The 26,538-nt window shown below is 42.6% G+C and overlaps 1 protein-coding gene across 1 annotated transcript in view; it reads right to left on the reverse strand.

Annotated features, from left to right (window-relative positions):
- Nucleotides 1–3,678: 3,678 nt before the first annotated feature.
- FOXO3 (forkhead box O3) overlaps nucleotides 3,679–26,538 on the reverse strand; it is a 304,845-nt gene continuing 281,985 nt past the window's right edge. The window contains exon 3 of the mRNA XM_078648409.1: nucleotides 3,679–5,850. The gene's annotated coding sequence lies outside the window, so the exon portion shown is untranslated. The remainder of the gene's footprint in view (nucleotides 5,851–26,538) is intronic.

A 26,538-nucleotide genomic window follows, 5' to 3' on the forward strand; every position in this document is an offset into this window, starting at 1 on the left:
TGGAATCATTAAAATGAATGAGAAGTGGGTGTTTCCTAGTGAAAATGCGCATCCACCAGGTTTCTGGGGTGCAATCCCTTAACAAAAGGTCCCAAAGTGTGGCAAACATAATTGTGTGACATGCATCTTTTCTACTGCACCTTCCTGCGGATTGTTCCGATTTTTTGTGCTTGCTTTATGATTAAGGTAATTTAACTCCAGAAGAAACACAAAACAAAGAATAAGAAGTTGAGGCCCCACCTCATTTCTCTGTGTACAAGGCTTCAATGTGCCCTTTCCACTTTTCAACTAGCTTTTCTAATGCTGGCCTTGATCTTACTTATGACAACTTGTGCCTGGTTCCTCCCAGATTCAGAGCACTGGCATGTAAAACTAGTGCATGCTCACAGAATGCAAATACAGCCTCTGAACTACCTGGTCTTATGCAATGCAACCCACAGGGCACCCAGCTAGCACTGGTGATTTAGATAAGAATAGTAACCAAAGTTCGAGGGCCTCATTTCATAAAATGATGGGAAAAGTGCATTTGGATTACAGAGAGGCTGCTTCATTATAATATAGTGGTAACGGGTGAGATGAAGCCCCTCGCCCCGACTATACGTATTCGGGGCTCTTGGAGTAGCCCTTGCTGTGCATCGTGTGCCGTACCTCAGTGTCCGGAGAGAAAACGAGCATGTTTCGCCAAGTACGCTGAATTTTTGAAGCAGTGGCGAAACACTAAGGTGGGTTAGCAAGTAGCATCCGACTGAGCAGATTAAACAGCATAATACGAAGCACCTTTTATTTAGGAAAAACAGCACCATGCATTTAACACAACAAGAATTATATTGCAAGAATCAGACAGACTTCAATAATGCACACGCCTGACCATGCAAGTACTTCATAAAGTGGAGAATGCCTGGAAAATGCGGTTGTATCAGAGAATTCAAGCTTGAGGAGTGACATAAGCTTAAGTGGAGAAGAGTGCCTTATGATTGCTATTGTAAACGTCAACCAAAGTGTGTAGACTGAGCAAAGGACATGATGGCTCTGGAAGTCCTGACTGGGCAGAAAATTGTTGCATGTAAAACAATGACCGAAACATGAGCTCGCGACCTCAAAGCCCAAGTTAGACTTAGGCTGTGGCAAAGCTCCATTCAGAATAATATCTCAGATACTCACAGCTAAGGAATGGCTCTGTCCTCTTTGATTGACAGGGAGCCTAAGAAGGAAATGGGGAGGGGAGGATGGGTCTAACTTCATGGAGAAATACAGGAAATACACATAAAATGTGCACTAAAAGACAGGAGGGCAGCTACCCTTCCATGTAAATCCAAGGACAGGGCTTCATGGTCAAGAGTGTTAAATGGTGCTGGAAGGGCACTATGGTCACTGGTGAACTATGGTTATATCTACTGTGCAGAAGAGTATACCATAAATCCAAAGCAAAGGGAGCCGTGTTCAGATCTGTCAAAGAGGTATTTCTGGCAGCTTAACGGGCCAATAAAAGTAATCAGAGGCACTGTCCAGTCTTATGGGCCCTAAGCCAAAGTCAAGAACGCAGAAACAGAAGGGACGTTTACAAGCTACATGGACCATCTTCAGGGTCTAGAATGCCAGCACGGTCACCCTGCCACCACTCCAACAATTCCTCCTCTGTCAGTACACTGACTGATGGGTTCTGAAGGACATTCTTCACCCTTCCCAAACCAGCAATTATGGACAGCATTCAGCTGGGTGAATCGGGGACCCAGCTTCCCCCTGTACAACTCACAGGCAGCACCAATTTATACCAGTAGGCTTCAAATCGACCAAATGGGCCACTGTCAAGCCACACACAGTCTTAGAAGTCGCTGTGCTGCATACGCTATTTTTCTCTGATCACAGCCAACTGAATAAAGTAGTAAACATACACAAGATTCACCAGGGCGACATATTTTCAGACTTTGTGTTCCATATGAACCCATGACCTGCTTAAAAGAGCGCCTTGTGAGAGGAAAGAGGGTCTGCTGCTACTTCAGTGACTGCCAAAAGCAGATAAAATAAAGATCCAAATACATTGCAGTAGTGATCAAACACATTTATGGGCGACAAGACAACCAACACATCAGCAGGTCAATTGCAGGCAAAGTTGGGACAAATTTCAGCATAGTCCTTGACGTAAACGAAGGAATAAAGCAGCCACTATGGAAAAATAAAACTCACCAGTGTACACAGAGTAACCTGTGTTGAGAGCAGACATGGTGATGGCATAAGATGAACATAAACTGTTACTAGTAAAGTTATCTAGAATTATATGTATAATAAAAAGGGACGAGTTTGGGTTTGTTACCGTGTGCATAATGAATCACAATACACTCTGTTGCACTAATTAGTATGCTTTCAAAGCAAATAGTGGCTTGTGAAACACAGTACTCATTATTAGGTTGTGATGGAGTTGAGGATGTCAACTACTCCTTTGTGATTCAGCATTTTCCCAAATATTTCATTTAGAAAAGTAGCCTTTCCTCTATGTGGTGATGTTTCCATCAAGACAGTTGTGTAAACTAGCATTGTGTCACCTCGTCCACAGGAGAGGTGAATGGACAAAAGTAGACTAAGCTCCTCCCACTCCTTAGAGTGAGAATTAATAAATGCATTAATTGTATGCAGCACCACTACCACTTGGTTGTCTTTGAGGCAGCTGAGGGGATGGGTGACAATCCTCTATTGTGGCATCAGTAGTTTTGTTTTGCGGCCAAGGGGGTTCTCCAGGGCAAGGGCTAGAACTCGAAGGACAACCTGGAGTCTAATACCCATGGAGACCGTTCTTCCCCATAAAGGACTCTCTAGAAGAAGCGCCGCTAAAAGATTGGTCGTAAATGTAGTGAGCAGCTTCAGTTTCTCAGTGAGGTAGACGGTGCCTTCGACAAAGACAACCCTTTGCATGCAGCAAAGGGATTAAACTCTAGACTGGTTTTATCTCAGTGTCAAAGAAAGGTTTTCTGGACTGTGGCTATGCAATGAGGTTTACAGAGTAAATAGGAGTACAGCACAAGATGCCTCAAGTCTTTCCATAGTCCACTTTTAGCAGGATAAGTAAGCTGAAAGTTACCGTCAACATGAATCTTGTGAAAAGGAGTAGAGGTTTTAGAAAGGATCTTGATGATCTCCAAGTTGGAACTATCAGTACTCCTTTTTATTTTTTTTAAGGGGTGTATACAAAATACTGGTACCAACCAGAGAGATGTTCATACACTTAAACTGGTCTTTGGCACTGATGGTTAAAATTGATTGGTTGGACTTTATATTGGGTTTCACATTATTCCAGACTGGCAACATCACCTCCACCTTCTCACTGCTTGGTTTCGGGCAGGACGCTGATCTTTTTCAAAGCTGTTATTAGCCATGCTCCTGCATTATTGGGACCTGGTTATCGGTGACCGCTTCTGTCAGCACAGGTTTACGAGAACTGCGGTTGAGGCTTAACTGGTTTGAGGGATGCACACAAATAAAACAGTGTGACAGAAGCCAATAACGGTGGGAAAAGGGAGATCTTATTGCCACTGAAGTCTTTATTTTGGTCCCCAACAGTCAGAGCTCCGCGTGAATTTGCTTGGGTAAAAAAACATTAACCCCCAACACATAGCCATCCATAATTTTATTTGAAACTTACTGTCATGGACATTTCTGAAAAAACTGAATTCATAAAACTTCAAATTGCAGACACAGAATTTATTTTTTAGCCTGTGCAGTGGAACAGCTATCAACATGAGGTGGCCACCTTGCTTTTGACATGCATGTGACGGGCATTGCCTAGGATTTGTAACCAGCTATGGGCAACACATGACCGCAGAAATTTCTCTTAGCCGGAGAGTGTTGCTAAATGCACATCTTTTGAATGTGGTGTGATTTTGTTAGCCTCAGAATTACCGGATTTTAAAAATGCTAGAAATACATTTCATTGTTAGCAAAGGTTAAAATAAACTGATCAATTAAATAATAGGTTTCGAGGAAAAGTATTTATGGGTCCCACAGGTGAATCATTACCATAACGAATAAGACCAAACGTTATACGCTTGGTTGGGCAAAGTACACAAAATAATGCGCATGCAACGCATCTACCATAGTTTCAAATTGAAGGGGGTCTTACTAAAGCACTGAGAGACGGACAAACTGAACTGAAGGACTGTTAAAATGGAACCTAGAGCGCATCAGGAGTTTAACATTGAAAGCGGCCATCTTTGACCAAGGGGCTACTAGAATTCATGGCGGCAGGCAGATCTGTGGGTAGTGCACAGTGGCTGCATAGGAGACAAGACGCTCATGCGCTGACACGTTTGGTTGAAATGCTAGTTTGTTTTCCTTACACCCATGCACCGTAGTAATCTATTTCTGTACATAATAAAATATATTTATATATTTATATGCATAATGCATTTATGCAAAGAAAACACGTCTTCATATATCACTCTGGAGAAGAATACATACGCTGTCATTTTCAAATATTGTAACTTCATAGCATGTTCTACTGTACCAATGGTGCTACCACCCAACTTCCCACCCACTCCTCCCCCTCCCTCTGACCTCCCAAAAAGAATGAAACAAAATGCATAATAAAGACAGGACATGTACAGCACCAAATGTCCATAATAACGCCCCTAAAGTGGTATAAACCAATTCTTCACTGGCCTTTGTGCGCATTGCACCATTTTCTATTTTTCCACAGTTAATGTTCAGCTAACGGGTACCCAAAACCCATAACTGAGTCCGCATTGGTTAATAAGGAGGAGCAAGAAGCCAATCTCTGTGATACACAGGAGATGATTCACCTTCAATGAATTATCAGCCCCACGTGGCCAACTAGCATGTGGATGCTCAGACTGTAAACTCACCGCTTCTTTTATTCTGCACACAACCGGGGTGTGGAGGATTGTGTGCTAAAAGACCAGCAGAGGTTCAACGTAGTTGGCAGCGTTAAGCGAGTCAGACTACGCTATTCTCCTTCCGTATTGACAACTATTAAACAAAAACAATATTCCAAAAAAAGACAGGCAGATTATTATGCCTGGTTTCCTTTTAGCCTACCTACCACATTACCACTCAATAACTCTCAATTTGTTCAGGGTGGCTAACACAAAGCAGCGGGTATCTGGGAGATGAAGCTAGGGTACCTCACTTGTAAACAAAAGGGACCTCCCAATGTAGTGCATACAAATCCCGCTTTTCCTACAAGGTGATCAACCCTGAACTGCTACTATGTGAGACAGGAGTTACTAGAAAAGAGAGTGGTAGTGAGAAGGAGATAAATAGAGCATGGATCCCGCGTCCATTGCCTGCAGAGAGCCTGGCGCCACAGAGAATGAAATCTGTTGGGTACTACAACCTTTCCTCCTTGGCATATACCTGTGTTTTCGGGCACCCATGGAAGGTTCCGCCAGCAAGGACTGAAAGAAGAAAATTTTAGAACAAAAAAGTAATCCACTGAAGAGTACATCGTAGGAACATCACGCTAGTCACAAAGCTCTTCACACGCCACATACACAGTTACTAACACCATAATTAGACTACACAGTGCTCTTAACAGGATGGCAATGGACATTTTCTCCAGAACAGGTGGGTTCTCTCTTCCGGATGATCTTGCATACTTCTAAACGTGTTCGACTCCGAAGATGATCTTCAGCTAGGGTGAAGGTGCAGGGTTTTCAGGGCTGGTGAGAGAAAGCTAGAGGTGGGGGTTGGAGGTGAAGTCCTTTAACAGTCTCTGCTTTATGAGGAAAAGGGATGCAGGGTTAACAAATGTCATATGCTGTAAACTGTATCACTGTTCACTTGCATGACAGCAAATTTGGCAAAAGGGTTCGCTTTCGGTATTCTTGTCAGTTGATGGACCTAAAGAGAAAAAAAAGAGAAAAAAAAGTCTTGAGTAATTTCATTGAGCAAAACGACGAGCTTGAAGTATTATTTGTATCATTGTTACACTTGTTAGTGCCAAGGTTAAAGGGTTGCAATTACATTTGTCAGGATGTGAATGCTAATGAGTATGGATCTAAGTTGTCAGTGTCTTCAAGAGCCGAATAACAAAAATGTGCAAATATCAATGAATATCTCGGTCCTTCACCAGCTATTTCATAGGGTACTCTAAAAACACTTACACTACAGCAAATTTATAGGGGAATTTTAAGATGGTCTAGAGCAAATGAAATTCACAATGATTTGCTCCAGTGCACCTTAAAGATGGTATTAGAAATATATTGAAAGTCCTTGTTAAAACTATACAAGATGGCTGTGGTAAATCTACAATGGTCCTGAGCAGTTACTAATATTCTTCTTAACAAATCCAGGTGAGACATGCTTTCATTTTTTTGGGGGGGGTGGGGTGGGCGGGACAAGCAAAAATCAACGCAGTCATTCACTTGATTAGTTAGCCATCCTTCACTACTTGTCGTAGACCACACTTATTTGTCCGGGGATGTGCAAAGCATTCTCATTATAGTGTAAATCACCTGCAAAACACAGCAGCCAATGCATTTCACTGCCCAAATGAGGATGTTATGTTATGTTAACTTTATTTTTATATAGCGCACGGCTACTCCAACGGAGTGTCCCGGCGCTTTATCGTGGCAGTTCATAAAAAACATAACAAACACAGACATTCAGAAAACAACTGGACAGCACAGCTAGAGAGTAAAAAGCCAAGTCTTTAGGCCTCTCCTAAAAGACAACAGATTGGAGGTGCAACGTAAGGCCAATGGCAGAGTGTTCCAGAGCTGGGGTGCCCTCAGACCAAAGGAGCGCCCCCCCATTCGGGCTTTCCTGACTCGAGGCACCACCGCAAGAGACAAAGAGTTAGAGCGCAGTGCTCTTGCCGGATAATAAAAAGCAAGCCTACGTTGGAGATATTTAGCTCCCAGACCAAAGAGTGCTTTGTGCGCCAAGGTCAGTGCCTTGTTTCTTCGTGTCTTTAGGACTCAGTCAGGGCATAAACTAAAAGGTGGTCCTGCTCTTGTTGGTTAAGTGTGGCAGTTACACACTGGGCGCCACTGTAGGTCTGCTTTAGTGCTAACACACTCTCTACTTGTATGGTAGTTTCTCCAAGGAAAAACTGCATAACATTCTAAAACCAGGAAGGGCAAAGCCAAATGTCTGGTTGCTAATGTACCACAGCACGTAAACACAGTCATTCACAAATGCCATTTGCATGCGTTGCATGCACAGGCATTGTTTATTATATTAAAGCCAGCGTAATTGGCTTTAACACTGCTGGGGGAAAGTAGCACAAATGGATTGCTTTCAGTAGAGAATGCATGTACGAGAAAGAACTTAATGCGAGACACAGCTTGATGACTGGGTGTACTTTTAGATGTAAAATAGTCCCTCTTGGACACCAAAGCACTTCCTAGGAAGCGTAATGATCCTTCAAATAGCCAATAACATCAGGGGAGATACTAATGCTACTTGTGGAAGAGCCAAAGCCGCTATGTATATCTTAAAGAATTGGTAACAATACATCATTTAGGCAGTTACGCTGTGAAACCGGACCTACAAAATAGTAACCACATGCTATTTTATGTATAGAATTCAAGTGTGCAGTGGAAGAAACAAGCTGAGCCTTTACAAAACACAGGTGCATGTCTTAGTATGAACTTGTAGTCCAAACGTTTCCTTACTCCATAACTTCCGCAAATACGCTATTCTTTATATTTAGACATAAACAATTCAAATGTCCTCCCTCACCTGTCCTGCCTTTTTAAGGGCACCTGCCAGGAGGCCGTGGAGTTCATGTTCTGCACTTTGTAAGTTTAAAAACAGGAATACATTATACTTTTAGCTATATATAAAGGCATTGGTTTTGCTGTACTCCACTGTTATAACTTGCTATTCTTCTGCAATCAAGGTGAGGGAAACACAGTAGCAGAAGAAAATGCACAAAATACTGATTTAATTTAATTTGCACTACAATTGCTTTGACAATATAACCTTTAATATCAAAATGCATAATGTTCCCATTGAGGCAGTTTTGTTCTTCTGGTCAAATGAAATTACCTTCTAACTATGATTTTGAGTTATGAGTTGAGTGCACTGACCTGTAGCTACATCCCCACCAGAGGGAGCCTAGACTACTCTACCATGGCTACCACTTGCTCAGCACCCCTTGTGTTCAATTGTGCCGGTGGTTGCATGTGATGAGCACCAGAACTAATTTTTATGGTCCAGAACATATTTTTCTTCTCCAAAAGCTGAAATTAGGGCTAGCTATCCATATTCACTACTCTAGTTGTGGCGGGCTCATAGGAAGAACTTGAGACCGCAGCGCCTTTTATTTAACCGCTTCAGCGCGGCGCGAATTTTCGCGCTGTGCTGAAGATTCGAAAACGGGTGTGGTCATGACGGAACGGTTCCGTCATCAGCACAGCTCAACCGACGCTGATGACGGAACCGTTCCGTCATAAGCATCGAAGGGGTTAATAAATGAAGCACTGGCCATTGTGAAGCATGGCTATTCCAGGTTGTGTACAAAGTTGTACCATAGCATTCGAATTCAGACATGCATGTCATGATGCAGCATGAACACCCAACGCCAGCGGAAACCGGGCAAAGTAGATTGGCTGCCGTATTGAAAAATGGGCTACAACTATGACAAACCAATTTACATGTTGGCTTATTATTACTCCAATAAAAGTGCATAAGCATTGGATTTAGCGAAGATAAAGCCTATCTATAGTATTCACAATTTCAAAACCGTACCTGGGAAGTTGGTGCCAAAACGCAAGATGACTAAACCATAATCTTGACCCCAAACTACATTCTGCTGCTCCTGCATGTGACCCTCAAATTCGTTTTCTGTGAGCAATATGAGCACAATGATATCATGTACTTTACATTGCAAACACTTGACATTCCCTATGCAGATCAGAGCACCCAGTGCTCTTGCACACCGGGCTAAGCTCCGCCTTGTGAACTGGATTCACTTGACCCGTGGTTCTGCACTTCCAAAATAGTCTGAAAATAGCGAAGCTCTGTTCCAGACCATGTGCTGTTATCACAACCTATATTATCAACTTATGAATGTTCAGTAAGATTCATTCAACAAATACCTAGTAAACACCATAAAGAAACCGGACCAGTCTAAGAGAGCCTACTGACAGCCAACGGTCAGAAACCCTTTCAGAGGGCCACTGGGCATGCAGGGGCTATTGGGCAGAACCGTGGTGGTTGAGGCCTTCAACCCCCAATGCTCCAGGGCCCAGCGTAATGTGGGTCCTGAGCAACTCGGCCAAGAACATCTTCTGCACTTGACTCTCAGCGGTAGATGTGGTAAAGCAGTCAAGGCTCCTTGGGGCAGGGATGGAGATACAGGTTAGTGAACACAACTCATAGCTCAAAATGCAAACAGTACGCACAATAAGTCAACGTCCAGTCCAGTACTCGCTTTTCTACAAAAAGTTGTATTTTATTTCTAACTCTATGTATGCAAAGGTATACGACATTCAGAAGCAATAACACAATCCTTGAGGTGGGACACTAGTAGTGATCAGGCAAATCCATTAGGCACCCTCCTCTGTGTAACATGTTTGGGGTTATTCCCCATTAAGTGGTGGGTGCGTCCAGGAAATACAAACTATTAGGTTGTACTCAAGAATTCTCCCTTTGAATCTTTAGGAATTAGTCACAAGTGTCTAAGGTGCAGCAGCACAGTTAGCTGCAAGTCCCCCGCAGCCCCAAAGGCCGGGGTTTCAGTCTTACCCGCTCCAGCATTAAGGCAGTTTCAACAGAGCAGTGAATGCAATCTCCTCGGCACTCCCAAGTCCGGTTCCTGTATGGTGAAGTCGGGTCATCAGTGGTGGACACTGCAGCACCCAGCAGCACAGGCTCTTCCTGTCAAGCAGAGCTGTAGGTTGCTTCCCAGTGACCAGAGTTGCTCCCGCTCAGCGAACACAAAAGGTAAGTTGCTGTTACCTCTAGCAGAGGAATTTGGTGGTGCAAGTGTGATCCTCCAGCTCCCGAATGGAGATCCAAAGAGGGTGCGATGTCCTCGGTGGCATCTTGGTGAACCTTTGGGAATCCGTGAGGTGCAGATCACAGCGTACGGACCCGACCAGCTGGTCATAGCAGCTCTCCTTCAGTCCAAGCGACGACCCGAACCCTAGGCCACAGTGGTGCCAGCAGCCCCATTCGGCATACAGTGTCTGCCCGGTAATCATGTTCCAGGCGCAGACTCTCTTTAAGAGATCGCTCTCAGTACGACCGCTTTTCCTGTCTTACGGGGTCGCCGATTTCAGCAGTAACAAGTTTTGCGCACATGGTCCAAACTGCAGTAGTACGGCTTGGTTATTTCTGCCCAGGGCTTCTAATATGGCTCAAAACAATTCTGCCCTCTCTTGGAATACGTGGGATGCAGAACAGATATTGCACATAGGAAATGGCCCGATCAGTGCACAGTCTCACACTTCACTCAGTAAATCCTCGTGCTGGGCTCCCCACTGGACCTCGCGCCCTCAAATGCTCTCCTCTCCATCAAAGGGAACACCGTTCTTGGCAAGCAGGCAGGCGATGGTCCTCCAGGGCAGGTGATCTTGGTGTAGTGGGTGATGTCCCATCACCCAGCAGGGAGAATAGAAGTCCTATTCCCCTAGTCCTGGTCATAGGCAGACGTCTTGCAGAGCTTCCCCTTCACACACAGTCTGGCAGCTTGGCAGATGACACATTTTTTAAGACTCAACACCCTTCTTATAGTCCATTTCCAGACACTAAATGTGATTTAGGGTCGGAGTCTTTGAAGTGTTATGTTGGTGTTCTGCTTCTTTTGAAGTGGACACTTCTTTTTTATTTCCTCCTTAAAGATGTCTGTCACAGCAGGCATGACTCTGAAGTGGCTTGATCCCCAACACAATTCATGGGAGTGACCAGAGTTCACATCTGGATGTCAACCACAGATTTATGTGCAACAAAGAGTTATTTGCATGCTCCGAGCCCTACTCTTTATGATTTCCTTATCAGCCCCATCTCCCTTCCTGAGATATGACCAGGGCCATTCTTTATGATCTATCACTGGATCAAACAGCTACCTTGTGAAGTGCAAAGGAAGTCTCTCCCTTACCTGTAGTGTCTGTTCCTCCCCTCCCAGCTCACAGGAATGCAGCAATGTTCAAATCTAACTGGGGGTGGGGGTGGGGGGGGGGGGTATTCCTCTCCTCCTTATGTCTTCAGACAGGCCTGGGCTTCCCAAAATAGAACTCAGGGTCCTCCATATGTTGCATCCTTGCAGCCACAGTTACTCAGTGTGCACTTACAGCACACTTACAATCCAGCACTAATATCTGTATGCATTGTACCCTTACATGTACACATGCATTCAGCACACACGCTCCTTCTGCGCACACTGTTCTGTACTGAAGCTTTCCTCTCAGGAACACATACACCCAGTACATGTACTAACCACAAATGCACCCCACAATACTGATCCATCCCTGTACTGTACCTTTCCCAGGCACACATACAACCAACACAGTCACTCCTTGTGCGCTGCGCAGTACTCCACATCTACTTGATGTAGACCAAGGGTGAGTTAATCGCACAGCAGCAAACTTTTTAAAAGGTGCGCGAGTCTGTAGGCTCAGTGACATAGGGTAAAAAGGTCCTGTTCACTACTACTGATCACTACACAGTATGTAGCCACCACCATGCATGTGCTGCTTACTCCTAGTGAATGCAAAGAGAAAGGTCCCAGCCAACAAAGTTTTGAAACACAGCAAATAATCATGTACATATAACTCATAACACAACTGGAGTGAGTGATGTTGTTTATTCACATCCTCACTTGTATACACTCCATGTATATATGCTTTTCTTAGATTAAGGTTGTGCCCAAAGTGAGGCGAAAAAGAAGAGGGGGGGACCTTTCTCTTTGCAACACTGAATACCCAGGTCCCAGTACATTTGGGGCAACCCTATTGTGTAACGTAACTCCTAGTGAAGGAGGTAGCTTTCCACCACTCTGAGGGTAGCGCTTTGGTTGCCCAATCTGGTCCAACAAGACCGCAGTCAGTGAGAGAGCCCTATGTCATGGTGCATACACATGAGCCGTGTTCGCCTATGACAAAGTCAGCATTAGGGATCCAGATAACAGTACAGTAATCCAGGCAGAGGTACACGTCTTTACCATGCAGAGCACTTTTTTTTACGTTCCACCAACATACTCACATTTCGCATTGGGGACACACAGTTATGATTCCAGAGGCCAGGCTCCTCCAATGAGTAGCCCACAAGCTACTAGTACCGCTTTAGCTACCTATAAGTAGCTTTCTTGTGTGCCGCTCAGACCAACTAAATTAGGACCTTTTGCTTGTTGAATTAGTGTATGCATGCCAAAAGTGTGTATCCAAGACAAACATTTGTGTATTTTCTTAACTCTGAGGCTTGGAGAAAAATTGCAGAGCTTCCAAAATATATTTATAGCTGATATTTGAATGATAATTCATATGGGGAGACATACAGCCTGATTCATCATTCTCCCGTTTTGCGAGCCCCTAATAGCGATTCATAAAGAATCGCTATTAAGGACTTGCAAAACGGGATTCATGTAGAAATTGCATAAAGAATTGCGATTCCTACACATTCCTTATTTGCGATTAGCAAATTGCTAATCGCAAATAAGGAATAACTCCCCATTCATTCCTATGGGCCAAAAGGCCCATAGGAATGAATGGGGAGTATTCCTTATTTGCGATTAGCAATTAGCTAATCGCAAATAAGATAGCGATTTAAAGGGTGCCAGGGGTGTCCAAAGGACACCCTGTAGCACCCCTTAAATGCAAATTGAAACAGGTGTTGCGCACACACATGTCCAAAGGACATGTGTGTGTGCAACACACAACTTAGAAAAATGCTTTTAAAAGCATTTTTCTAAGTTTTCGCTATTTACCACGAGGTTTGACCTCGCGGTAAATAGCGGGCCGAAATTGCGAATTCGCAATTTTTAAATGGATGATGAATTGCATTTAAGGAATCTCAAATAGAGATTCCTTAAATGTAATTCCTCGCAAAATAGCGAAATCGCTATTACCGATTTTTGCATTTGGGATGATGAATCCCAAATGCAAAAATAGCGCTCGCAAAGGGCCAGATTCTCAGAATCTGGCCCTTTGCGAGCCGATTTCGGCTTGATGAATCAGGCTGCAAGTACTAAAATTACTACTTTTGTGTCAGAGGCATTACATTACTGCTGGCAACCATGGATGATGCACTGAAGTGATCACTGATAATAACCTTGCATACGGTGACCATGAATTTAAACTTGTATGATGTGGTCACTAATACAACACTAATAATATTAGTAGCTCACAATGATTTTCACTTAACATAAGAAGCTCTTGTTGCACAAAAGGTTGGAGACCGCTGACATAGATACTCCCCATTTATATAGAGGTCTACAGTTTACAATTATACTGTACACCTTTAATGCTCACATTGGATATCAAGGTATTCAAGATAAGAACAGGTCCACAGTCATTCACTTTTTAGTATGTCCTTCCTGATATTTTATTGCCAGTGACCAATTTCAAAGACAAAGTTTGCCTTACAGCACTAACAAGATGTAAGTAAACAAATGACATAATCAACTGGCAATCCCTCATGCCCGGTCTCAAAGTCACTTCCATCATGTAACCTGTACTGAAATGATTAGTGATATAGGAGTTTCCGTCCACATGTTCAAGGTCCCAATGGAGTTAATTAAGATACGTCAGAAATGTGTTGTTAATGGAAAAGTGATGCACCGAAGAGGGTTCCTAAAGTTAAACCTGAACTACAGCTCAGCACCTATATTATTTGCAGGTACCTGTCGTTTCATTGCAGCACATTTCAAAGAAAGCCATTTAGATGAAAACATCTAATGGAAAAACAACCTCTCTGATAAACAGAATCAGTGAAGTTCAAATCATCAAATTTATGACAGAAATGCAAAGATAATGATAAAGGTTAGTTTTAAGGGCAACTTTAGAATGCAAAGCATGAAACCAAAATCAGAGATGGGGTTAATCTAAGTTTAGGGTAACCATTACGGTCGGGATTTGGATCGAAATTAGGGTTTGGGCCACAGTCAGCTCAAATGACAGCAAGACTGGGACGAGTTTGTAGCTAGGGATAGGTTAGGATCAGGGTAACTCAAAATTTCGGATAGGTTTGTATTGGATTGAGGACAGGGTTAAATTTGTGGTTCTGGTTAGGGGCTGGCTGAGGTAAAATTAAAAAAAATTTAAAGAGTGGGGAATTAGGTTGAGTTCAATGAAAACTTTTGAAAACAAATAGGTTTAATTGAAATCTCCTTTTCAAAACAATATATTATGCTAAAAAAAAAAAAAAAGGTTGGACTAGTAAGCCTCTAAAAACGCGCAGAAATGAACTGATACAGATCTCACCTGCATCGTCTTAACTACACATAGAGATGATTTTTTTTTGTGGAGTTTTATATAGCGCAAACTAGACCCAAAGGTATCAGAGTGCTTTGCATGAGCATCAGTTACGTTACAGATGGACACATTCATTTTTTTTGTTAGTCACAGCATGTTGTGTTCATGCCGAGACTCGAGCCTGGTTCCCCAGCTCCGAGGTTGCCCGCCCTAGCCGTTAGGCCACATGCATGTAACAATCAAAATTAACAAGGTACATTCAAAGTCTTTCCTCAAGTTAGGAATTAGCCAACAGTGTTGAAAGCACATGTGTTACTACTTCAACTTAGATGAAGAAGGTATGTAAATAAGCTAAACGAGATGAAATACAGTAGATGGTATTTCAGACCTGCCATGGGAAGGTAAGTGCAAGCGTTCATATACCCAGGTTAAAACTGTATAAACTTTCAAATTACAAATCAAAGTGACAAACGATCACGTTTGAGCGGTCATCATTTTTTCTGTAATTGTAAATACTCAAACACAGTTTCTGCAATCTCAGGGTCAGACAAAATACTCAAGAAACACAAATGCGCATGATTACAGCAGTGTACGTCTCTAACTGTAATTTCGTTTTTACAGTTTTTGCAATTATTTTTGCTACAATAATTAACAAGCATTCACAAAGTCAACAGGAATAGCATTGGCCACTGGCATGCCTTTTGTATGTGTCAATGTTTGTTTAGCTTTGGCACGGCTTTTGAAAAACTTTATTGTAGAAGGGAGCTGTCAGGTCTCCTCCAATATAAACAAAATTGTCTAGAGGGATAAATAATTAATCTCAAAAGTCACATATTGCCATAGTAATCGTTGGCATTGAAGGGAAATACTTGGTGTGGATGTGCTCCTTGCAAAAGGGCAGAATGTCCTCACTTGCAGCAGTTAGCCAATGGTTGATGTGGGCTGACCCACTGCCCCATGAGGTACGCTGCACTAGGCGGGCGGAAAATGTGAATGACAATGACCAATGGATGACAGGGGCTGACTGATAGTTAACTCAAAGGTCTTGGCTAACACACAGACCTAAAAACGATAGGTGTCAAAAGATTCATTCCCTCATGAGCAGATCATCCACCTTTCCATAAAAGCTTAACTTAGAGCAAGTGAAATGGCATTGATATTGCATGAACAATAATGTCTGAATTGGCCTTCTAGGATTCAAAAATACTACAGTGAATCAACTAAATGGAAATAGAATGCATGTTTTCAGTACCCAGTTGGGCGCCATGGCTCTCTGCCTTCACGAGATGAAATTTCCCTCTGAAGAAGCCAACACTGCAGCCCTGGTACTATTCATTTGCAGTTCCATGTTTAATTAATCTTAAGATGCAGTTTGCGGTCGCAGAATGATGTGGGCGGTACAAGTGTTTGCAAAACTATTCATTTTTTAATACATAATCCTGTTAGTCTACATCATGTTTTTTCTCCATAATGTACCAATGGTCAGATTTATGTTAATTTAATCAAAGTACCAAATCCTGAACTAAATAACTACAGTAACTAAAAGAGCATTCAATGCAAACTAAATATGTTTGCCTTTAAACACACACACCCTTTTCTGAACATGTTCCGGAGGCGGAGCTAATAGGGATAGTAACACTGACGCTATGGTTATCTCACACTTCACACAGGAAGAGCATTTTTGTGTCAATACCTGTGACACTCATGAACCTGCAAGAAACCTTGTTGTGACACTTGATCACAACTGTAATCAGCAAGTACCTATTGATTATCCTTCAGTAATATTCTGTATTAAACTTTCTTTATTTTAGTGTTTACATCATATTTTCATGTGGCATGGATCATAACTGAAAACTGGGTATATAACCACATTACAACATATTGACAATGCAGAATATATTATAGGTGCCAGACAAATAAGAGCATTTCAGTACTTTGAAAAAGATACGCAATTTTTGAAAGAGTAGCCAAAAACAATGAAACTTTACTCTCTTCGACAGTAACACAAAAACAAAGTAAGTTGTACCTGGGACAAACCTGTTCTAGAGGGTGTTGACATAATGAAGCCAACATATGATGGATTCAAAGACTTTCTCTTCAGCCAAACTCAAATTCACCATAATATTTAGGTTTCGCCGGCACATCGCTTATGCTATGCATGTAAAATCTATTGCAGTTAATATTAATCTTAAAAGGGACCTACATTCTGCCCTCAAGTTTCATTGGTTTGTGGCTTGCCTCTTACTTTTCCTCCATTTCTATTGGTTGTAGAATGCTGTTTCCTGTTGTTCCTTGTGTGGTTCTGTTATCAGTGTCCTGAGGCTCAAGTACTACTTTCCATCCGCTAGAACTTCTTTTATTCGATTTCCTCTGCACCATGTTTTTTGTTTAGTTTTTTCCTAATCTCTTCCTGCCTGCATGCATTTGAAGCGTGCTTGTCGTCTGCACGTTTTTACATTTTTTATTTGTCTGATGACTCTGATTTTATCTTTTTGTTTTAGCACAATTTCAAGCATGCTTGCACAGGATCGTTGAGCCGATGTGACTCGACCCCGGCTCTTGAGGTCCAAGGTTGGCAGTTATGGCCGTTACGTAATACCCTCTGCCCTGCCCTTTCTCTTCTATTTTGGTACTCTTTTTGTTTTGTTACAGTGTTACATTCAACTTCTAAGGCTTGTTCATGAAGCATACCATCAGAGTGCATGCTTCCAGGTATCTCTCTTCTATGCTTAGCTCCCCAACGCTACCCACACCCCATGCCAAGTCACTCTTTTGGACTGTGCTTCTGTGCACGGCTGCTGCCCTCATTGCTGTCTTGCTGGACATATTGATCTCAGTCACACATGTGCTTCTATTCCACCCCACTAACCTGCATTGCTTAATTTCGCTCTCGTTAATGTGACTCTGTCTGTTTTCTTATTTGTGTGTGGCGGGGCTGCCAACGCCTCACGCTTTTCTCCCCCAAAGGCAGAACCGCAGAGAGAAGTATAGATATCGAGGGAGCTGCTGGTGCATTTTTTTCTTTACCATGGGGTTGTATTCAGGCACCTGGTGGAGCAATGTTTATCCCTCATTCCCCAGCACCACATGGTGCCAGTGAGCAGGTGTCGGACACGTTTTCATGCTTTGGAATGGACAATGCTGGCACTGCAGGAAAAAGCAATATAGTGCCTGAGAAATTAAAGTCAAGCACTGCGTGTGGAGCCCAAGTGTATTGTTTTAATTGGTGAGTCTACAGCAGATATTGTGTTGCATCCGCCCTGTCTTCAGTGTTAGCGGCGCCTTTGCGTGTCAGCAGGAAGGTTGCTATGCTGCTAATAATGTCTATGGCTGTAGTGGGGGAGGGTCAGCCGATTTCGGCCCCCAGGAACCCCATTCCCCGAGGCCGGCCTCCACTCACATCTGTTGGGGACCCCGGGGAGCCTCAAGACCCCCGTGGTCCCGGCTGGCTTCCCGCCTCCTGAGGGAGCCGATATTGCTTTTAGAACCTAGGGAGCTGCTGGAAAGGAAGCTCACTGTGTCTATAAGCAATACTGCTCCGCTTCCAGCAAGCAAGAGCATTCAATGCTCTCGCTTGCTGGAAACTGAGTGGATGCTGTGGCTTGGCACGAGCGGTATGGCTCCCACTGAGGTGGTGATCCCTGGGGCATTAATAAGCCTTAGGAGGGGGGCCTGTGCACCTCCCTCCTTCACTATGCAAATGATCCCAGGTCACGGCACACCTGGGGGCCAATTATTAACTAAAATGTCCAATTAAGCAGAACAGATTCACTGCCACGTTTCTCCTTGCTGCTAATTTATTTGTGGCAGGGTATAAAAAAATGTCTAAGTTGAGGCCCAGATTTTGAGTCGGGTTGTGTCAATATTTTAGCACAATCCAATACAAAATCTAATATGTTAGATATTGTAATGCGCTCATATGTAGTCATGATAGGCATGATAAACATATGTGAGGTCTTAAGATCTGATGTCACTTCCTGTGAGGTCATGGGTGTGCTGCCACTTCCTGTGATGCCACATGCTATGAGGTGTAGTGTAGTCACTTCCTGTGATGTCACATTCAGCGATGTCACTTACTATGATGTCACGTGTGGTGATGTCACACTCCTTCTGCCCAACTTGATGAGTCCCCCCCACTTCTTTTTTAGAACTTGAGTCTGGTATTTCCATCAAAGGCCCTACCCACTAGTGACCGGTGCAGATATAGGCAGGCAGCAGCTTTGTCTTCTACATGCCACTCACACCATCACTCAGCACCACAGACCAGTCTCTATGGCACCTGGTCATGCACGATCCCTCGCAGTGCACTCTACTATGGAGAGGGTTGTGCTGGCAAGATATTGTTTTCCTCACAACCTGCAGTGCTGAGGTCCTGACAAGCCCCATGATCTTCTCTTTTTCCAAAAGGACGAAGCAGGACGGGGAATCCCTGAGCTAATAAGAGCGCGACGTAAGCGCATCGGCAGGTGAGAAGGTGTATGTACTAAAAGCCCCTCTACCGTGGACTTCATATGCGGACCCCTTGGACACAAAACTAGAAATGTTGTGTTCCGGATTGAACCGTTCAAGAATATATGGCAGTTGGGAAACTGGGATTATTCAAGTCCGTTTACGAAGGGGGTCCAGTTAATAAACTATTCGTAGAGTCTGCACAAGAAGTACAAGAATAAGTGCAAATATCAACTCCCTCTCATTCAGGGTATAACAATCAAACATAATGACTGTCTTGATAAAGATGGAATAACCAGATACCCATCGAAACGCGTCAACGCGTTTCTATACATTATCCCGAGGACAAGTTGGACCTGTAGATACAAAACAGAGTACATGTATCCAGGCAAATCTTGCTAAAATTATTCCCAGGGAATTGTTGAGCTAAAAGACAAAGCATACTGTCTATCATTGTTTGTCCTCCTTATTTTTTAGGGTTCTCTGTGGTAAAAGGGTCATAAGATGTTATGTTATGTCCTGATCTGATGAATTGTATTGTTTTTAATTATGCTGAAATGATGCATTGTGTTTTGTTATAGGTGTTTTTATAATATGTGTGTTTTAATAATATTTACATGTACTAAAGAAATAAATTCCCTTGGGTGCACTGCATGTTATAGTAGTATCATTGTTTGAGTGTTTCAGGGACTTTGAGTGAGATCTTTTTTTTTGTTTATCTATGTGTTTTATATGAATTAAGAATACCACTATTGATGGGGGGGTTCTTGTTGATTGAGTGAATCAAGGGATAATTTGTTTTTTGTACTGATAGTACTCTACTCCCTTGGTTGCTGACAAGGGGTCTCTCTCTGTTTAAACACACAAGCCCCAGGATCAGCCAGGAGTGAGGAAAGAATGAACTCGTCATCTGCTCACATTTCTGGTTGCATCCGACCCCAGGGTCTCGGCTGCTGTGAAGTTAAAAGGCACTAGGAGACTTGCCTCTGAAAACTTGCAGTGAATGCTACTAGAGAGCTGAAGCAGGAGAAAAAAAAAAGTTGAGAGCAGTGAGTGCTGTTGCTGCAGTGCATCCTGAAACGGTCCGAGGCCAGTTCCGAGTCGCTGGCACAATAACACAATACTAAGGTCACCACCTGGCTTCCAAAGAAGAGCTAAACCAAAGATAGCAGCACGTAGAGGCTGTCTCAAGTTGGACCAATCTCTTAAGTTAGCACAGGTCAGTCCATCACTAGGTGGGCGATTTCTTTTGCTCACCCCACTACAGCATTTTATTTTCCATAAAACAAATGTACCGACTGTAAAAGAGTCGGTGAGTCTTTTGCATTGTTTGAGGGGGACTGGTAACTAAATGATTAGAAATGGTCTATTAATATTACTATTCTTTAAACTTGGCCAACCAGAAAGGAACATGTTTTTGGATTGTGCTTTAACCTCAGGTCTCTTAACTGGCACTTTTTACTCTTCCCTGCGTCCTTTCATTTCATTGGTTTTGCAGCAGTGTCAAGACCTGTTTAAAGTATTGCATTTCTCAAAAGGGGGTCATAATTTATATCAGCCACTTTTCAGTGGCTTCAATACTTGGTTTTACTCGTGAGAAAGTGGCACTCAACGTGTCACACATGTGGCAGTAGAATGTCACTCATAAGTACACTAAACCCATGAAAATGTCACACATGAGCAATCTGAAAACTTGACAGCTGTGATCTTAACAGAGTACTGAATTGTTAATATAAAGAAATACACAATCAACATTTGTGTTCTTGTTGACAGTGGACATTAAAAAAAAAAAAGGTACAACCCGGTCTTACAAAGTGCCATACACATGCTCATTTTGTGGCGTGATGTTTTTGGAAAGTAAAAGAAGCAGGCATCAGGGTTACTTATGAGGCACTTTGTTCTAAAAATACTACAGCATCATGTCATCTGGCAAGAGTATGGCATGCTGTAATCTTCTGAGAAGGTAAGTCTCTGCCTCATTATCCCGGCAGAATCACACAACAAAACACGAAGGGAGGCCTTCAGGGAACATCCAGTGGCAGTCGCTCTGGAAAAATAAAGAAAGCGCAGGGCCCGCTGCATCGCGATCCTCTCGAACAGACTGTGAACTACAGTCTCACCGCCCATAGAGGACCCTTACATTTATTCTTGAATCTACAAACACATCTCACTGAGGACAGATGGACAGGTAAGAGCTCAATTGTAAATTACAGTCCATTCACAAAAATCCATTTGAATCCCCGTTTTTATCACTAATTGTGCCACCAAACTGTGTAGACATCATTATGAGTTTTCTGCTCAGTCGCGGGTGGTAACTGTGCAGGAGGTAAATGGAGATACCACTGAGTGTAGAAATTACTTGGTGTGCTATTACGACTATAATCCAAGTTTTGTACCTTGGAAAAGGGAACAAGCCTCAAATACCATATATAGGACAGGTTTTACCGGATGAAAACTGTGGGCAGACACCACAGTTACCACACCACTTGGAATCTCGATTCTGTTGCACAGGAAATTGAGATAGGATTGGGATCTGTGAGGCTTTTGGAATAAAGCCTTACCTCTAGATGTTGCATCTGCACAGCATGCATCCATGCTGTCCTTAGGATGTACATCACTAAAATGTGCTTCTCCTCCCCTCACTTCCTTTCCAGCCCTGAGAATAGGAAGTAGTGCCCAATGCTAAAGCTTTGACCCTGAAAGTAGTGCTGTTGGGTGCTAGTGTCATGACATGAAATGTTACGCAGCTCTAAATCTGCTGAAGGAGGGTTTCGTCCACAACCACAGAAATAAGGGCATTCTCACCCCCCACGTGCAGAGTAGATTTTTGCCACTCGTATCACGTGTAGGGTTTTGTTGCTCAACAGGGTGCCTCTCTTCTTCCCTGTACCTGAGAGGTGCAGGGAAGAAGAGTCTCAACTTAAAATGGCTGCCTACTGATCTGTCTGCTATGATTCTGATCTTTGCACCTTCGTAGGGACTCATGCTCATATCTTTCAAACAACCACAGCTACATCTAAAGTTCTGCCTCGATCTTGAGCCAATGCGAAGTTGCTGCCCCGACCAGCCCTGTGTAGTAAGAATGCACATATATATTTGGAACAAATGCTTTGAGACCTCTGTCTGGTCTTTGGCAATAATAGGCCACCCACCCTTAGGTGGAATATCAGATGCCGAATTTAGGTTTCGAGTTGCCACCGAAGGTGGGTTACTATGCATATTGGCTAACACAATCTCAGCAGCTAGCAGTTAGGAGGCGGACCTTCCAATTTTGGGTCCAGTGACCACTTCCACAGCTCCATAACAAGCCAGTAAAATTGTGGCGATTAAATCATTACTGTGGTTTTAGCTTTCGACTTCATAATTCTGCTGTTTACCATCAAATATAAAGACACTGAACACCAAGATTGCCCTCAACTCCAGGATATTCATTGGACTGATTTTATCCCCAGGAAACCAAATATTGCACACACCCTGGTCTTGATAGTTACCCCTAAAACATACTCCTGACAGACTTCTGCAGTTGTTGGTTTTAAGAGGCTAAATGAGTTCAACAAGAGGTCTGTACTTGCAGCCCATCAATGCGCCTCCCTCCTTCGGTGTCGGAGATCTGGATCATCGCTGAGAGCAGGGTGCTCTTCAGATTGCAAAACCAAGACAGATTAAGTTGAGCATGTTTTATGCTGGGCCTAATCTTTTGGGTAGAGAAGTCATCAACGCAGGAGTCCTCTGAAAACGAGCATGCACAAGAGGCGATGTGCAACTTCCAAATAGAGGACACTACAGGATCTACGTACTATTAATACCGTAACTACCCTTTAACACCCCTACAAAAAAAAAAAATGTAAAGGACTGTGCGCTCCGAGGGTTTGTGGCAGGTTAATGTGACGTTATAGTTAGGTATGGTAATAATACCTTACTTTACATTTTAAAAAAATCTTAGGACTAGTTGCATAAACAGCAGCGCCAAAAAGATCAGAAGGTGGCTCAAGGGCAGTAAAAATCACTGCCAGCCACAAAAGCATATCAAAGACCCTGGAAAAAATATATGATTCTAGACCCAGGCAAACAATGAATACACAATATCTGAAATCCTTCATTTTGCAACAGATGCTGAACTGATGGAAAAATATGTATTTGCTAAGAGTGTGCTTGAGTGTTCATGGAGAACATTTTTTTATATTGTCCTTTGCTTTTTTGTGCCAACTACTTCAGTGTCCACCTTACAATGCAGACGTCCCTGAGAAAATGGATTGCGAACTTATGATTCAGACGTACAAAGGGCAGTGTGCTTTATGTGCCTCCATTATGCAGAGAAATACCTTTCTGCAAGCGGCGATACTGCTAAGTGACAAGACGGAGCTGCATGGACCTTGTCCTTCAGGTGCTGTTGAATAGGACACCAAATGACTGGGTGTCTCGAGTTCTGCTTTAAAGCACTGTAGCGGCAGGGTGAGCTCAGGTTGCATTCTGTAAAGACAGAATTTCTTCTGTGAAGGAGACACTCTGGCAGTTTTAATCAGAATATCATCCTTTAGGGCTATGGACATAAGAGGTGGAATTGGCATTCCTTACTGACTGTCGAACCTATCACCACACACTGCTGTAACATAGTTTCACTAAAGAGAAGCACTAGTGCATAGTAAAGGAATATACCAACAGTCAATTCTATCAGTGATTGTAAGTGGTGTCTATTTACTCTGTGTAACTATACATTAATTTCTTGAATGAGAACGAGCTACGATGCTAAATCACATTGGGCTTAAGAACATGTAGTTTATTTTGGTAGATGGGTTTGGTGCCAAAAGTCTGGGTAAAACAACACCATTTTCTACTCTTATGTGTAGATGTGCTCCTAAAACCAAACATAATAAATATAGATTAAATGAAAAACTACGGTTACACGTCAGTTTACCCAATACAACTCAAAAAAAGCCTTAAAACTTGCCAGTTATGATGTGCAACTCACAATGCTCACCATAAGACAGGTCTCCCATCATGTATGTTTGAACTTATACGCAGCCTTTTTTTCTTTTTTAACATGCATCAGCTAAGGGGTGTACTGAGCATGAGAGGGGAATGGGATATTGTGTTTAACATTCTGTGTTGCACAGTGGCGAATTTCAAGGCTTTTTTTTAGTTTTGTGTTCGCTAAGTCTTCGCGGACCTTTAACTGCCTTTTTACAGAATTTCAAGGATTTTTCATGCTGTACCACATGTGTCTACCTTTTGCCCTTTTTGCATTGCGCGTAGTCTTTGGCCAGACCCTCTGCCCAACACAATTTGTGTTTGTGCAGCAGAGGTCCGTGGCAGGGTCTGTCTGGCCTTACACTGGGCATACTTAGCTAGCTGTCAAACTTCATGCAGATTCATTAAACATTGCCAAAGTTATTAGTGAAGTCAACGTGTATCACCCTCCATTTACACCCCCTCCCCCTGGAGCTGCTCATAATCTATAATAACCAACAGAAAGTTAAACCTTATAAAACAAATGTTGCGCTGATTGATCAAACAGTGCCAAATTATCATATTAACACTTCTTGACCTCCCTCTTGAAATCTGCCCCAGAGGGACTTGCATGAAAATTGAGAAAAACAAGAGTAGGCAAAAAATTCCCAGTCTCTGCAAAGTTTCGAGTAGCTTGATCAAACGCTGCATAAGTTATTGGTAAACCAAAAATGTTGTGTACCCACCTTAACTCACCCTCCTCCTCCACTGGATTTGAATGAAATCTGAAATACCCACATATGGTGTAACTTGCTAACTGTGTCCACAGTACAAGCTTCCACCGTAGTACTCACAAGAGCCATATATATATATCTTCTCTCAGCTAGAACCCTGGTGGGATCGGTGCATGTACGGATGGGAAGCACACAGAAATCCAAACTCACTCCTTCCAATTAGCGGCGAGACGCGCACTCTGAAGCCAATAATCCACAAAGTTGTCAAAGTAATAGTTACTATTGAACCATGCAAATGAAAACCCAACGCATTTAGGCGTGAATATAACTTAGTCAAAAGTGAGCTAGCCATATTTCTAGCACCATTTTAACAAAACAATGTGAATGTGAAAATAGAAAAAGGCTTGAGACCATCTCCAAATGAACAGATAAATGTCGGCCATCTTTAAACAGATTACATACCACAGCATCGGTAATCACAAACATTAATGTAGACAGTAAGAGCTAGGTACGTGCTTCATAAACATAACCTACTTCAAAGTAGTGTGAAATAGTCACATGACATACCGAACCTGATCACAAAAAGGCATTAGTAGACAGGTTCTTATCAAAGCACTAGCACAGTTCTTACTCTTACGCTCGATGATAACTTAGCATTGGGTGGCCACAAACAGTATTGTTCAACTAAGTTGATATACACATCGAAATCTAAGAGCACATATTAATACGTGCCTTGGGAATCCCTGGTTCATGCCACACATTATGCTCATGCGTTTGCCATTTCCAGATGAGCAGCATATGGAATGTTCAATAGCAGCTGCACTCATATATGACTAAATAGGGATCTTATGAGTAATGCTGTCACACCCAAGTGGGCTTACTGTACCAACACTCATGGACGTAGATAATAATGGGAGTGATCAATGCTACTATCACCTCTGACCTGGTCTAGTTATCCTGTCCCAGTGGGCAGAGTCCACCCTTGATTGTTTTACAGTCTATAGCGCAAAGTAATGCAAACATCTGCAGTATTACCGTGCAGTATGGAGGTAGCATGGCCTTTGGTAAGCTTAGCATTTGTACGCTTATCTATAAAATTACGCCCCAGTGGGCCTACACACCATGCAACCTTAAATATTTACAAATAACCTAAAACATTACATCAATTTCTTTCTGGCATGTACAGTATGTGCCTATGGACAAGATCATCGTTAATCCAATATTCTGCACAAATCATTATCATAACAAACAAATACATCAAAGAAAATATATGGAGGATCATTCCTAGGCACATAATTTTCACCCAAAAAGAGCCAAATCGGGTTAAATGGCTAAGCATAAGATAGAACAGAATAAATGAAAAGGATAAAGAAGATATCTCAGCTCTTTTGTTTTTCTTCTGTTCCTAGGACTCAATAGAAGAAGAGTCCAGCCCCTTGGGCAACCTTGTTCAGCAATGTTACGTGTAACCAGGCAGTACAAATCGGAGGGCCCAACCCTGTATGAACATAAAACGCATACAACAGACGCAAAATTCCTCAAACATCTCAACACAGATGAGGAGATGTTTATTCATCTGAGCAACTAGCCCTCTGGCATGGGGAGTCAGTTAGCTCTGTGTTCATTTCTCTGGCCTGTGTATTAGGAATACACAATGGGTGGTTGGTTGGATTACGAGTGACCTGTCATTTGGAGTTTTAGGGGATTGTTGCGGACTTCTGAACAATGGTGGTCAACATCAGAAAATGTTATTTTAATTTTTACGTTGTTTGGGTTTCATGCTCACAAAGTGTTGGCCCTCCAATTTACACTGAGTCCTTCACATCTGATGTATTAATTTGTAACATAATTCTCAGCACTATCTTTTATTATTTTGGCTATTTATCTTTCCCACCCCACTTTCTTTTCTTTTTACTTTTGGCTTCAGATTGCACATATTTATAGTAGTGTGTTATTTCTACTAATATATACCTATGACACGAGCAAGTCACAAATATTTTTGGTGTTGGGCTGGTGCTCACTGTCTTTGAGGTTCTTCT

The sequence above is a fragment of the Lissotriton helveticus genome, chromosome 6 (assembly GCF_964261635.1).
Source record: "Lissotriton helveticus chromosome 6, aLisHel1.1, whole genome shotgun sequence".
Taxonomy (NCBI): domain Eukaryota; kingdom Metazoa; phylum Chordata; class Amphibia; order Caudata; family Salamandridae; genus Lissotriton; species Lissotriton helveticus.